At 46.0% G+C, this 15,000-nt stretch overlaps 1 protein-coding gene across 1 annotated transcript in view; it reads left to right on the forward strand.

The window, feature by feature from the left end:
- The window catches only part of LOC134457549 (kelch domain-containing protein 8B-like), a 150,963-nt gene that overhangs the window by 66,832 nt on the left and 69,131 nt on the right, over positions 1 to 15,000 (forward strand). The gene's annotated exons all lie outside the window — the stretch shown is intronic.

Genomic DNA, 15,000 nt, shown 5'->3' on the forward strand with positions numbered 1-15,000 from the left:
TCTCTTTTCCCTCAGTTTTGCACTCTCTTTAATGCTCTCTCTCCCTTCGCGTTGTTCTCTCTCATGTGTTCTATTCTCGGTTCTCCCAATTTAACTTTTCTCCAACTCTCTCAACTGTCTCTCTCATCTCTTTTTCTTCAGCCCATTTTCATGAGGGTCTCAGAGGCTCTCAGGTTGTACAATAGAGCTCCAATTGGGTCCATTCAGAGAACTCGGTGTCCAGTAGCACCCCCCCCCCCCTCTCTCTCTCTCTCTCTCTCTCTCTCTCTCTCTCTCTCATCTCTCTCGCTCTCATCTCTTGTTCCTCAGCCCTTTTTCTTCAGGGTCTGCTCTCAGATTGTACAATAGAGCTCCAATTGGGTCCATTCAGAGAGCTGGGTGTCCAGTAGCCTCTCTCTCTCTCTCTCTCTCTCTCTCTCTCTCTCTGGGTATCCAGTAGCCTCTCTCTCTCTCTCTCTCTCTCTCTCTCTCTCTCTCTCTCTCTCTCTCTCTCTCTCTCTGTCTCTCTCTCTCCTCTTCTCTTCTCTTGTTCCTCAGCCCTTTTTTCTTCAGGGTCTGCTCTCAAATCTTACAATAAAGCCCCAATTGGGTCCATTCAGAGAGCTGGGTGTCCAGTGCAATTCAACCCTTTTCTTCTCTGCTCCACGGTGCCTGTAGACACAAGGGGTGGATGCTGCCTGGTGTTCAAACTCTGCTGCTGCACTATTGTGAATCAGACTCTGTACTGTGCTGGAGCTTTGTAGATAGTGGACGCTGGTTAAGTTTGCTTTGGGGTGTTTGAATACTGAAGTTTGAAAAAAAGTTTGAGAATGCATGAAGGCAAACCCAAAGACAAAAAAAGATAAAGGCAACTTGCAGCAAAAACTGCATCAAAGCTACAGTTTAGAAAGTGGGAGACAGAGGGTGTTTTTATATGGTGTAGTAGGTGTATTGTTCATGGCACAGATGTGCTATGTACCTGTAGGTATATTGTTCATGGCACAGGGCTGTAGGTGTGTTGTTTATAGAACAGGTGTGCTGGGGGTGTATTGTTTATGGAGAATGATACAGTAGTGATAGAGCAGGAGCAGGGAGACAAAGAAAAACAGACTGGAGGGGAAAAGAAATCTCCGCTCCGCTGCTCTAGGAACCATCTGTCTTGTTCCACTCCATTGAAGATGTTTTCCCTCTTGGTCGGCAGGGTAAAATACCGCTTAACGATTTCATCAGACATCCGATTAGCAAGACTCCTCAAAGCACACACACACACACACACACACACACACCCACACACACACACACCACAGGACAGAGAACTGCCATTCAAGATAGATAGAATCACTTTGCTGGGGTGTGTGCGTGCGTGTGTGCGTGCGTGCGTGTGTGTGTGTGTGTGTGTGTGTGTGTGTGTGCGTGTGTGTGTGTGTGTGTGTGTGTGAGAGAGAGAGAGAGTACAGAACATCAATCAATGCCAAAACAAAATCAAGCTACCTCACACCCTCCAGCTCCCATGGCAACAAGAAGGAAAAACAACCCCAAAGCCCAAACTCTCAACCCCTTTCCCACCTGGAAACCAACATCAAATTATCCCCAACATTGCACAGCAATCCCCTCCCTGCCTGAGACACTTAGCAAAACCAATTGCATGGTTGACTTAGCCTATAATACTGACCAAGGGCTGGCCAGCTTATAACATTTAATTTGGGGCTGTCATGGGCTAGCGGTTAAGAAGTTGGACCTGCAACCTTTAAGTAGAATTCCTGGCACAGTACTCTATATCCATCCTCTGTCCCTGTGACTGTGGAGACCTGAGCCTTGTCCGGTTCTCACACACATGCTCCCCATCAGGTACCATTGGTCATGATTGCCCCCTGGTCATTGGTCACGACTGCTCCCTAGACCCCAGGTACCATTGGTCATGACTGCCCCCTGATCCCTGCTCCCTAGACCCCAGGTACCATTGGTCATGACTGCCCCCTGATCCCTGCTCCCTAGACCCCAGGTACCATTGGTCATGACTGCCCGGGTCAGGATTTGGCTGATTAGCTTTGCCGATTAGCAAGGCACTTCCTCATCGCAATTCCACCACCACTTCGCTCAAAGAGGGTGGACGCGATTGGTGGGTGCGCGAGTTCAGTGTTGGGCACACATACCTATACAGGTGTGTGGTTGGGCACCTCCATGCATCCAATGCCCGTCTTCCATATATCTTTCTGGTCAATCGTAAGTCAGTCATTAACGTGGCACGTAATTGGCTGAGTAAACTGGTGGTGGAAACGACTCCATCTTTGAAGCTGACAAATTCGTTCAATTTTGGCTGAATTCCTTATTGAAATGACTGGAGGTGGGACTTATTCACTCTCTCCAGTTCTTATACTACCTCCATGCCCCCAGGTACCATGGTCACCACTGGCCCCTCCTCCCCAGGTACCATGGTCACCACTGGCCCCTCCTCCCCAGGTACCATTGGTCACCACTGGCCCCTCCTCCCCAGGTACCATGGTCACCACTGGCCCCTCCTCCCCAGGTACCATGGTCACCATTGGCCCCTCCTCCCCCCAGGTACCATGGTCACCACTGGCCCCTCCTCCCCAGGTACCATGGTCACCATTGGCCCCTCCTCCCCAGGTACCATGGTCACCACAGGCCCCTCCTCTCCAGGTACCATGGTCACCACTGGCCCCTCCTCTCCAGGTACCATGGTCTTACATGACTATAGCATGCCGGAATTTTGGCAAAAGCCATGAAACTGGTAGACACGAGATTTCGTGTCCCAAAGATTCGTGTCCATTCCAATTCTAAGAGATCATGTTGCACAATATTAAGTCTTTTTTCCCTGAACACACTAAAAACAAATCTGCGTCTGATTGGGCAGTATGAACCTCCCCCCTCTCTCTGGAAACGATTATGTCATGGTTGTTCTATCATGGATGCTTAGGTCATGGTCCATTGAATACAGCATTTTACATGACCGAATGTCATAATGTTTCTCAAGACAAAGATGTGTGTATACATTTGATTGTGTGTGTGTGTGTGTGTGTACGTGTGCATGTGCGTATGTGTGTGTGCGTGCGTGCGTGCGTGCGTGCGTGCATGCATACGTGTGGTATTTTTCCACCTGATGATTCCCTGTGTGAATGAGGGCATTGCCTGTTGAGTGTGCGTCTCTGTCATCATGTGTGGAGCATGAGGCTGTTGCTGCCTTCTGCTGCCGCTGTGTCTTTGATTACCGCACCTTGACATTGACATATGACTGTCGTAGCAGTGACACCACACACCCCCACAGCCCCAGCAGCCACACACTACACCCCCCCACCCCCCCAGGCAGCCATGCTCCCAGGGGATATAATGACAACGTTGAAGTACTAACATTTTTATTTTAGAAAATGCCACCCCCCTCCTCTTTCGCTCATGTCACTCTGCATGTCATTCTGTCTCTCTGTGCGTGTGCGTGCGTGCATGCATGCGTGTGTGTGTATGTGTGCGCCTGTGTGTTCGTGCCTATGCATGCATAACTTAAACTCAAGCTATGCGTGTATGTCCATGTTGGTGATACAAAGGCATGTGTGACTAATAATGTGTATCTAGATAAACTGTGGAGATTGACACCAGATCGTCATGATGCTCATTGTGACCATTACTTGCTTGTTAACTGATCTAAAATCACAATAAACCCTTCATTTAGGTCCACAGTTCATGGTTTTAGTTTTGAGTGAAAGGCTTGATGCATGCGTTTATTCAGTAGGCTATGTGCTATTTGCCTCTTAAGTCTCTGTCTTGAGGATGCTTCTCTCCTCTCAATATTCATCAAGCAGGCCCATATCTCCACATTGAGGATGCTTAAACTAGCAGTTTGTCTGTTAAATTCACTCAGAGTGTAAGCAAGTCTCGTGCGTGCGTGCGTACATGCGTGCGTGCGTGTCTGTTCATCTGTCCGTGTGATCCATCATCATCAGTTACTCTAACACTCTCCTGAAACGTGTGTGTGTGTGTGTGTTTGTGTGTGTGTGTGTGTGTGTGTGTGTGTGTGTGTGTCCGCGCTTGATGTGTCCGTGTGTGTTTCAGTATGTGGGATTTGTCTCTTGAGTGTCTATTGTAGTGGATGCTTCGTTCTCTCCTGTTTCGAAATTGTGGTTGCTTAAGCCGTCCATCCATCTGTCACCTGATCCATGTAGTATAGTATGTTCTCCTCACACCTCAGTTGCTCAAACTGTTGGAGTTCAGACTCCAATGATGACAAACACTCCACACTCCACAGACTGCTGTTGCTATGACTAAGCAGCAGTCTAATTAAAGTGCACTTGTACGTGTGCAACACAAAACAAGGCAACGCTAATGACAAACAAATTAGCAGAGCTGCAGATTGTGGTTGGAGCATTGTACGACTGCACAGAATAGAGAAAGAATTCTCTGGCCTACTCGAAGCAAATTGCTAAATGAATTTCAAGGCTATGCTCTTCATTCGATTTCATTCCAGACCTTCTTTGCAGTTTAATATCAACAGAAAGATTGAATTTGCTTATTATTACGTTTAATGCAAACACTTCAGCTTGTGTAAACATTGGGAGGCGGTGGGGCTGTAGTGGGTATAGCAATCTCTGGCTCCTGATAGAAAAATGGAGTGCTTTATGTTTGTTCTCTGGGGCCTTAGGAGCTTGCAAACAACGCTGTACTCACTGCAATGTCTTTCCCCGACACACAGGGTCGGGACGTCCGCCTACCATCACAATGCGGGGGGCACAAAATCAGAAATTGAACCGAAGTGCAAAGAGCTGCCACTAACTCAAATTAAGCACTGGATGAAAGAACATCTGCACAGTCATTTCCAATAATAAAATGCAGACAAAAGGCAAAGAGGATGTCACACCAGTAGCTCCAGTCCTTATGGGTGCGTTAGTTCCAAAGGGATAAGAAGCCACAGAAGCCAGAAGTGGATCTTGGGGGAATGGAGAATGGTGATCTGCTCGACCATCAGCATTGCACCGTAGAGCTGTGTTACTCGTCAGTCTCTGGAAAGGAGCCGGTGGTTTCTATCCATTAGCTTCATGCCCACCATTTCCCTGTCTGTGTGGAGTTGACCTGGTGACACACTGCTTCAGATAGCTGATGATCATATACGGCCCTATACGGTTTCTATTTATGTGAGCTCCATGCACTCCATTTCCCTGTCTGTGTGGAGGTCCCCCAGTGGCTCTGCTTCTCTCAGTTCAGTTGACCTGGTGACCCACTGCTTCAGATAGCTGATGATCAGATACAGCACGACAGAGACAAAAGCCACACAGTGTCTGCTGAGCCGAGAGAGCAGACGGGTCATGCGGAGCCTTGAGGATCAGCGAGATGCTCATTGTCAGCTGGCCTTTCCCATATGAATACCATCATCATCATCTCAGGGCACTGTCTGTCTGGCTGGTTCCCAAGGACAGTAAGGAACAGAGAGAGAGAGCGAGAGAGAGAGAGAGAGAGAGAGAGAGGGGCAGGTGCCCTTTCAGTGGTTACAGGGCTAGCTATTTATAGCGCTGTCTTCTTCTGTAAGATGGAACCTCCCGCTCCCTTGTACTCTCCCTCCTTTATTCATCATCCTGTCTTTCACATATCACTGTCTTTTCCCCCTGTGACGAGACGAAAGATGAAGCGAAGGGGAGAGCAGGGGGGCTTTGTTCAAACCAAAGTCACCATCGATTCCTACGCTTTTAAAATCGACCAACCAGCCCCCGCAAAAAAACCCACCCACCCTTATCTCGTCATCCACCCCCTCCTTTCGGGCCGACCCGTCAGCTAAAGATGAAAGAAGGCCCATGAGAAGAAAGAGGCCAAAGGAGGTGCAGCATAAGACTGGATAATGAAGACGATAAGATAAGGAGGTGCAGCAGGAGACTGGATAATGAAGACGATAAGATGAGGAGGTGCAGCAGGAGACTGGATAATGAAGACGATAAGGAGGAGGTGCAGCAGAAGACTGGATAATGAAGACGATAAGATAAAGGGTACGAGCGAAGTAACAGATCTGGTGGATGTAGTGGGAGTTCGATGAGATAAGAAGATGGGATATAAACATGAAAACGAACGGGGGAGAAAATACAGGATCTAAGGATTGTAATGATAAGATAAGGGGGATGAGGGAAAGTATTGTAACAGATCTGGTGGATGCACTGGGAGATAAACGTGAGAAAAAACAAGAAAGAAAGAAATATCGGATTGGATGATTATTTAGAATACGAGTATAATGAGTTGGGGCTAGCGAGATTATAATTGGAGTCAGTGACCGAGGAGCCCAGATGGGTTTCGATTGAAGAGGGAAGAAAGAGATTTGGATGTAACAGGTGGCTTCCTGGGAGAGAGGATGTGGGATGATGAACATCTGTCAGCACCCACGAGAAAAAGTTAAAAGTTTGGATGTTAATTAAGAAACGCATGAGCATCTGTGAACACCCATGAGAGATGGTGTGGACATCAATTGAGGACTTTTGATAAAGACGTATGGAGACTGGGAGGAAAAAAGAAAACATTTAAAAGATTGTAAAAATTGCTATAATGTGGGTAAATTTCTCACATCTCGGACCCTCATTCCCACGGGGGGCTCAGGGTGGAGATCAGAGGTCCAGCTCTATAGGCACCACGCTTTACCCCACTAGCCAGAGGCAGAGATGGCCATCTTTACTATGAGAGGAAGCGCTAGGCTGGCTTTAATGTCAACACCAGAGAAAGGAGGAAGAAAACTGTCACATTTACAGTAATAGCGGTGAAGGGATGAATGGACAGAAAGGCAGAAAGAGGTCACAGAAAGAAATGAATAGAGATAAAGCGCATATATATACAGTACATATAGAAGGTGGTGATGTTTCTGAGATGAAAGTCAAATGCACACACACCCTATGCCTACGATATACATACTGACTGTAGACACCGCATATAGACGATGTGTGGTGGTGGTGTCGGGTAGGGTCGGCTTATTTTGAGCTGGTCTCTAGCTGATTGAATATGGATGAAGGGGGATGAAGGGAGATGGGATTGAGCCGAGATCTCCAGCAGGCTTCACATATGATGTTTACGTCGTAGCAGCGTCCTCTGAGGAGTGTCCTTTTAATTCAATTCCTTCGTGTCTATTGTTGTGAGTATTGTAGTTGTTGCTGTGGTCACTATTCCATCAGTGTTATCTTTCACATTTATAGTGTTCTTTTATACTTTATAATATCTAAAATTAAATGTTTTAATGTTTTTGGGGGTTATTGTTATTATGTTACTGTGTCTAGGTCCTTTCTAGTTTACTATGCTACTGAGTCCAAGTCAAGTTTTCTTTAATTCACTTTTGATAAATGCATTCTCAACATTCCAGAAGCATAGTCATGCTTCAGTCCATGTCTTCCTTCTGTGGTGTCATTGTTAGCGTTACCTAATTTGACATCTTGTCAAAGCATTTTGAAGTATGTCCCATCAGGGTCAGATGAGTGCAAAGGTGAACTGTTGCTTTTTGATCCTTATTGTGTGAAATGGGAAATCTATTGGCTTGCTCCACTGCTGCTGTTCACATATGACCCATGTTGGTGATTGATTCTCAGCTCCAGTTATTGTCTGCGGCTGGATAAGTGGCCTTGACTGTAGTGGACACAGTGCCTGAGGGGAGAATTGCCCTTGGAGTGCCCTCCTCCCTCTCAGTCTCCTGACTCTTTGATCCATATTTACTTTCTGGGTCAAGTAAGTGACACAACGTGAGTCTAACCTTCGCTTAAGTGCCTATTGACTTTGTTGGCACTAAACACAGGGCTGGACTAAGACCACAAACCGGCCTGGGCATTTGTGGCATAAACCAGCCCCTCACCCCCACCCCCCATACCACAATTATGATGGGCTCAGTCCACTGTATATTAAGGATGCACCAGTGCACTGTCCCATCTAAATTGTGGGGTTGTATCCATGGGAAGATTCGCAAACAAAAAAATAAAATAAAAGCATCTTCCCCTGAAGGCATTTGGTCCACCATGAAAATGCCCCGTACGCCAGATGACCAGTCCAGCCCTGGCTAAACAGAAGCAGTAAGATATTGCTGTTCCTGTCTCCTCTTGTACCTGATTGAGTCCACCAGCCATTGCAGCCCGTCCTTGAGCAAAGTGGCGCCATATTTTCTGAGCTAATTATGATATAGCCGCTATTGATCAGTCTGCCAGCAGGGCTGAACAAAGTGCCCTTTTCAGTAAATGTCAGTGTGGCCGTCACCACCACTTTATCTCTCCCTTCCTGCCACAGACACACAAGCCGTGTGGTCCATAGACTATAGTCACTGTATTACTTTGACATTAAAATCGAAGGCAGAAATCAACATTGAAGTATCCAAATGATGTTACTAAAATATTAATAGCCTACTTCGATAGAAGAGATATCTGTCGTCCTTACATTAAAGGACCACTTCAGTCAATTTCATTATGCTATTGTATTACTCACGCTTCCCTTGACTTGTCAGTACCTGGGGATGCCACATTTTTCTGCTCAGCCCTTTCCGAAATATGAGCTATTCTAATGGGGGCAGCGTTTGTTTACATTGGCCTACTCCAAATATTTTCCCAAAAGGTACCGCTGTTTGCTAGTTGTCTGCTGATGTTGCATAACCTTTTGGATGTTTTTTGCGAATAAATAAAATGTTTTTTTGAAATGTAAACAAACCGCTGCCCCCATTACAATGACCAGGAAAGGAGATCTCGGAAAAGGCTGAAGAAGAAAAACAAAAACCCTCAGGAACTGACAAGTCCAGGGTAGTGTGAACATTACAACTGCATGTTGAAATTGACTGAAGTTATCCTTTAAGACAACTGCGTAAAGTAATGCTACGTGGCACAACACCAAAAACGTAACTCCAACCATAGTCCTGGTAACACGGTGTTTAATGGAAACACAAACCGGGCTGGTTTAACAGCACAACTCAGCTCGGCTCGACACGGCACGGCACAGTCGGGTTGTATATGGGAAAAAGCCCATAGAGCGTCCTTTCCTAATTGTGGCTGGGTGCACTTGCTTGCAGTTGCTATGGCGTCTCCAAGGGAGATGGGCAGAGATCAGAGTGGAGGTGCCCTAATTAGATGTGACTGTGACTGGGGCTGTGAAACCGTGTGTGTGTGTGTGTGTGTGTGTGTGTGTGTGTGTGTGTGTGTGTGTGTGTGTGTGTGTGTGTGTGTGTGTGTGTGTGTGTGTGTGTGTGTGTGTGTGTGTGTGTGTGTGTGTGTGTGTGTGTGTGTGTGTGTGTGTTTGTGCGCTTGCATCATGTTTATTATTCTCATGTGTACTGTGTGTCTGCATGTGTTCATGTCTATGTATGAAGCTGCATGCATGTGTGTTCGAGGTGAATTAACCACTACCGATCAGATGAGCATGGTACCATCCCGCCACACTGCTTCCTTGCGGCATCATTGGGGGAATGCCCCCTTGCACGGTTGAGGCATGAATGCCATTTCATTGTGTGCAATGTGCACTTGTGTGGTGTAGAGTGCTGTGTCACAGTGCCAATGGGAGTTCGAGTTTCCCAGGTGGGTTTTCACTTCCCTCATGCTGCTCCTACTGTGCTGTTTGCATTGTTGGCTCCCTCTTCATATTGTTGTCCTCACTGTGTGCTGTTCAGCGTTGTGCACACACAATATCAAATATGAACCATGTACTGTAGTCACTATCTTCCACAAGCTTCCCTTCTCACTTGGCTCCCTCTGTTTCAGGGTGGCTTATCAAACTGGATATGGAGAGAATATACAGTACTGTCAGCCTTGTTGTCATAGTGGCATGAGTACACATACAGTAGCGTGACTGTGGAGATGCCATTTTGGCTCTTGGTTGTGTGCACAGCTTCTTGGCAGGCTACTGTAGAGCATGCCATTTGTTGAGGTGCAGTGTTCCTATTTTTATTTGCTATACCATTCACACAGTGTTGTCATAAACCAACAGTCTATTCATAGTTGTTGAGTTCTTGGGCAGTACAGTAGGCTACATTGTACTGTACAATACAAACCTCTCCACTCCAGCTGCCAGTTTCTTGGTGACTGGAAGCCACTATATTTGCTCTACACAGATTTAGGCTTAGTTTCCTTTTAAATGTTGTGCTGCGTTGTGTTTGCTGTCTTTGTCTGAGCGTGTCTGTAGTGTATTAGTGGTTGTATTGGGTTAATGGCTTTAAAACTTTAAGGGTGTTAATAAGGCTATTGTACTGCACTCAGCCCAGCAGACTGGGGCTCCATGACGGCCTATTAGCAGACTGGGGCCCCATGACGGCCTGTTAGCCTACAACACTTAAGCCTGATACATAGTCATGCTGTGCTGACTTGGGGTACAGCATGGACGTACTGTCAGCGGGATGTGTATTCCTCATAGTCGCCCTGCGTGCGCATGCAGGAAAGGGCGTGGTGTTTTTTTCCCGCTGAGAATTTAATGACGTCAATTCACCTCCGTGACAACAGGGGGCGAACTAACTCATTCAGTTGAGCCCAGTCCCTAGAATGAATCACAAAGCTAACCAGCTGGCTATGTAAAACGTAATATTCCACTAGTAGCCTACTTCTAAAAGTTGGGACATAATTAGATGGTACGACATCAGTTTCTTTTTGGTCAAGTATTACATGAGATTAAATGAAAGACAAACGCCATTTTAAAAGACAATAGACAGCATGAATGGCCATTCACACCTGGGGCCTAGTAGTAGCTAGCCAGCTAAATCAGTCATTACAAACTCAAAGCTAGTTGACTAGCCACCTGAAACGTAATTCTACCACTAACAAAGAGGCTTCTTGCTATTAATTTAAAAAGTTGTGGCGTAATTAGACATGAATGATAGCATACAAGATTCTTTCTTTATTCGTGTTTTACAGTTCAGGTGGTTCAAATGCCAAACAAAAGCCGTTTTTAAATACAATAGATACATCTAATGGCCATATTAACAGCTAGCTTAGCAACTGTCAGCCAAACCCATTCAAACTCTACAGGACATTAGCGAACCCGGTTTTAGAAGCTAGCTAGCCACACTACAAATCAACAAAGAGGCTTCTTGCTATTAATTTAAAAAGTTGTGGCGTAATTAGACATGAATGATAGCATACAAGATTCTCTCTTTATTCATGTTTTACAGTTGAGGTGGTTAAATGAAACAAAAGCCATTTTTAAATACAATAGATAGCCTATCTAATTAACAGCTAGCTTAGCAACTGTCAGCCAAACCCATTCAAACTCTACAGGACATTAGCGAACCCTGTTTTAATGAGCTAGCTGCCACACTACAAAAGAACAAAGAGGCTTCTTTGCTACTACCACACTACAAACATATCATTTTCATGATGGCCTTTTATGGATATTTCTAATTGATTTTTTGGAAGTAGTACTACTGAAATAAAAAACAGTTTCTCTTCTCCCTGTCAAGTAAACTCCAGTGATTTCCTGCCAAGTCAACTGCATCGTGTTTTTCGTTTTCCTTCAAACCTCCGCGGTAGGGTAGAAGAATAGAACACAACTGACCTATCAGGGCTAAGTTCCCCCCGGACTGCCGTAAGCGCATTGACCAATCACCGTCTTCAAGCATAGCTCAGCTCACGGACATTTCAGCCTGGGAGAAACATGCGTGTACTGCAGCCAGGGGTCGTTTTGTCGCTGCACAGGGGGGCGCGGTGGCTGCTTCTCTGTGCAGAACCTCCGTGAACGCGCGACTCTGAATCCCCCTTTAGAAGAGAAACCAGCTGCACAGTACAGTGGAGCAACCCGTTTCTATACAGAGAAAGCCGGTGTACAGGGGAATAGAATCCCATGGGGATGTCAGCCAGTTTCTCTTGTTTGTTATTGGTGTTATTCTGATCTCTGTCTTCACTGGCGTGCACAGACATTTTGGGGGGCAGGTCCTGGGGTGCTGGTGGGGGGCATGTTGAACTGGCGGCTGCAATAACGGTTCGGTGATTTTTAAAAAAAAATTACATTTTAATGAACATTCCACAGTACGCTAGACAAAACATTTCCATTTTTAAAAATGAGGAATACTATGTTGGAAAGTTAAAATAATTAGATTACCATGCCTAGGGCATCATTTACCGCATGGACTAAAAAGTGTACTGTCGCTTTAAATGCGTGTCTCCAGCGCAGTTATCAGGAAGCGATTCATTCTAACAGATTCCTTACTTGGAAAACTCTGCATCTCTGGTCATTTTTCCTCCATTAGTACCGATTTTAATTAGTCCATGTGTGTTTCCAAACTGTTAAAACGAATATTAAAGCATAACTCTCATTTCAAGACGCTGTCAAAAGGATTTAGTCTATTACACGGGTATTGTGATTGAAAACTGCTTCTTTGGGTCGGAGGTTTTATCCGTGTAGGGTAGGCTACACTTTTCTGGAGGTGTCAAGCACAATCCTCTATAGCCTACCTGTTTCCCCCCACATAAGACATTGCTGTGTGCACCCTGCTTTGATTGCTGTGCTGTGCAGAAGGCTATAAGTGGCAGATTTGCTGGAATTTACGCACAACTTTTTTTTCTCCCTGGCCGTGACCGCTGTTCTGTTCCATGCCGTCTGTCACAAATGTGATTTGGTGCGTTGCATAGTTCATCAGGAGGTCAACGTTTCCCAAACATACATGAATCCTCTTGCTGTTTCCCAGACATTCTGTTAATATTTAGACCTGAAACTGTTTGAGCAACTTCTGGATTCATTAAGCTAATATAATGTTTTTTGCAATCATGTTACACGTGTTAATTGTTGACATTGGCTACCTCTTCTGCGGTAGATTTGATAGGGCCTAAATGCACAATTTGCGAAGTCTCATTATGAAAGCCAGGGCTCTCTTTAGATCACTTCCAAAGTCACACGCAACTTTCAACATCATAGGCTATTGACTGTTACCTGGCTGAAGGGGAGAACGGCATGTGGGGCTGCCCGCCACACTGCTGCATGTGCAACGCGCTTCCAAATCTGTCAGTTCAAGCGCGCTCACGTTGACAAAGGGAGAGATGTGTGCCGTTGGAGGGGGCATGAGGCATTTGGGGGCATTATTATCACGCGATTTTAATTGACAATTATGTCTAAATGATGATGGGAACATCGAATACAGCGTTAACCCTACATTTAAGGAATAAAATAATTAAAAATAAAAATAAAAACCGAACTTTCAAAAGGGCACTTTTGTCTGTGAAAGGCAACTTGGTGTTGCCCAAGCAACACCACGTGTCTATCTGTGCACGCCTATGGCTGTCTTGTTCTTTGACTCTTTGAGGCTGGCAGCCTATATGTGCTATGGCAGGCTGGTCACGCCATGTTGCCTCTCGTCTTCACTTTGGTCCCATGTGTGCTCCCTCTCTTTCTCTCTCTTTTTACTCAGATTCTTTCTTTCTTTCTTTCTTTCTTTGTTTCTTTCTTTGTTTCTTTCTTTGTTTCTTTCTTTGCAGCTCAAACTGCATCTGCTGTATCTGGAGCTGGTACTATCACACGCACACACACATGCACGCACGCACACACGCACGCACACACACACACACACACACACACACACACACACACACACACACACACACACACACACACACACACACACACACACACACACACACACACACACACACACACACACACACACACACACTCTGTTACTCACTCAGGTTGCACTCACTCACCATTAGTCTGCTGCCACTCTGAGTCAGCAAGTCACACACACACACACACACACACACACACACACACACACACACACACACACACACACACACACACACACACACACACACACACACACACACACACACACACACACACACACACACACACACACACACAGACACACACACTTATCGTAAGCCCATTTCCATCCTGGCGTCACTTGTGTGCGTACAATACCAGTGACGTCAGTCCCCTGTCTCTTATGTTCTGCTCAGCTCTGCTCTGTTCTGTTGTGTTCTGTTGTGTCATAGACTCTTCTCTTTCTCTCTCTTTCTTTCTCTCTCCCTCCCTCTCTTCCCCTCCACTCATCCCCCTATTCTTTTCTTCTTGGCAGCCACTGGCAACAAAGATCCTGCTGAGCTGGTTGGATCTCATGTCTTTTCAACATTATAATGACACTGCGGCAGGCAGGCTGTTTAGAGTTGTCCTCAGGGCCGCTGACAGCTTTGGCCGGGCGCGGCACAAAGTCATCTGAAGAGCCCCCTAATTCAATGCATTCAGTGTATTTAGAACCCAAATATGCCCCCCCCCTTTCCCTGCGCCTGGGACAACTGACCCCTTTGTCCCGCCTTGTCGGCTTCCCTGGTTGTCCTCTGCAACTTGGCTCTGAAGGTCACCTCAGGGTTCATCCTGTGTGCTGGGGTGTCATGGGGTGGCGCTTTGTGAAGTGTGAAAGCCCTTGCACAGATGCATAAAGGCTCATAATTCTCAAAAGAGAATTTTCAAAAGAGTCACTTATGTGTGCTTGTGTGTGTGTGTGTGTGTGCGTGTGTGTGTGTGTGTGTGTGTGTGTGTGTGTGTGTGTGTGTGTGTGTGTGTGTGTGTGTGTGTGTGTGTGTGTGTGTGTGTGTGTGCGTGTGTGTGCGTGTGTGCGTGCGTGCGTGCGTGTAATTACATGAATGTGTTTGAGTGCCTCTTCTACAGTATTTCAGTAAGTAGAGAGTAAGAGTTGTCCTGCCTTGACCCTGTAAACCATCCTCTCATCAATATGCTGTTTACAGCCTGGAGAGGATGATGCCAGTGTAGACGTTCAAAATACATGAGTCACCGACGCCAGTGGAAACTTTTTACCATCGTAGTCTAGAGTATACACAATCAGTTTAAGGGGGTCAAGTTCTCAGTACAGACCAGCAGACAAAAATAGATGGAAATCTTCAGAAGGGATCGTCAGACAGCGCCGTTTGAAACATTTCTAAGGCTTGCATGCCGTGCAGCTCTGAGTTGGAGAAGAGTTGTACTATTGAATGACTCAGTGACCTTAAAAAATGTGAAATTCACTTTGAGGAATCGAAGCACAATGAGAGGGAGAGAGAGAGACTTTATTCATCTCCAAGGGGGAGATTGAATGCCACCTGGCCATAC

This window comes from Engraulis encrasicolus, chromosome 10, assembly GCF_034702125.1.
Source record: "Engraulis encrasicolus isolate BLACKSEA-1 chromosome 10, IST_EnEncr_1.0, whole genome shotgun sequence".
Taxonomy (NCBI): Eukaryota; Metazoa; Chordata; class Actinopteri; order Clupeiformes; family Engraulidae; genus Engraulis; species Engraulis encrasicolus.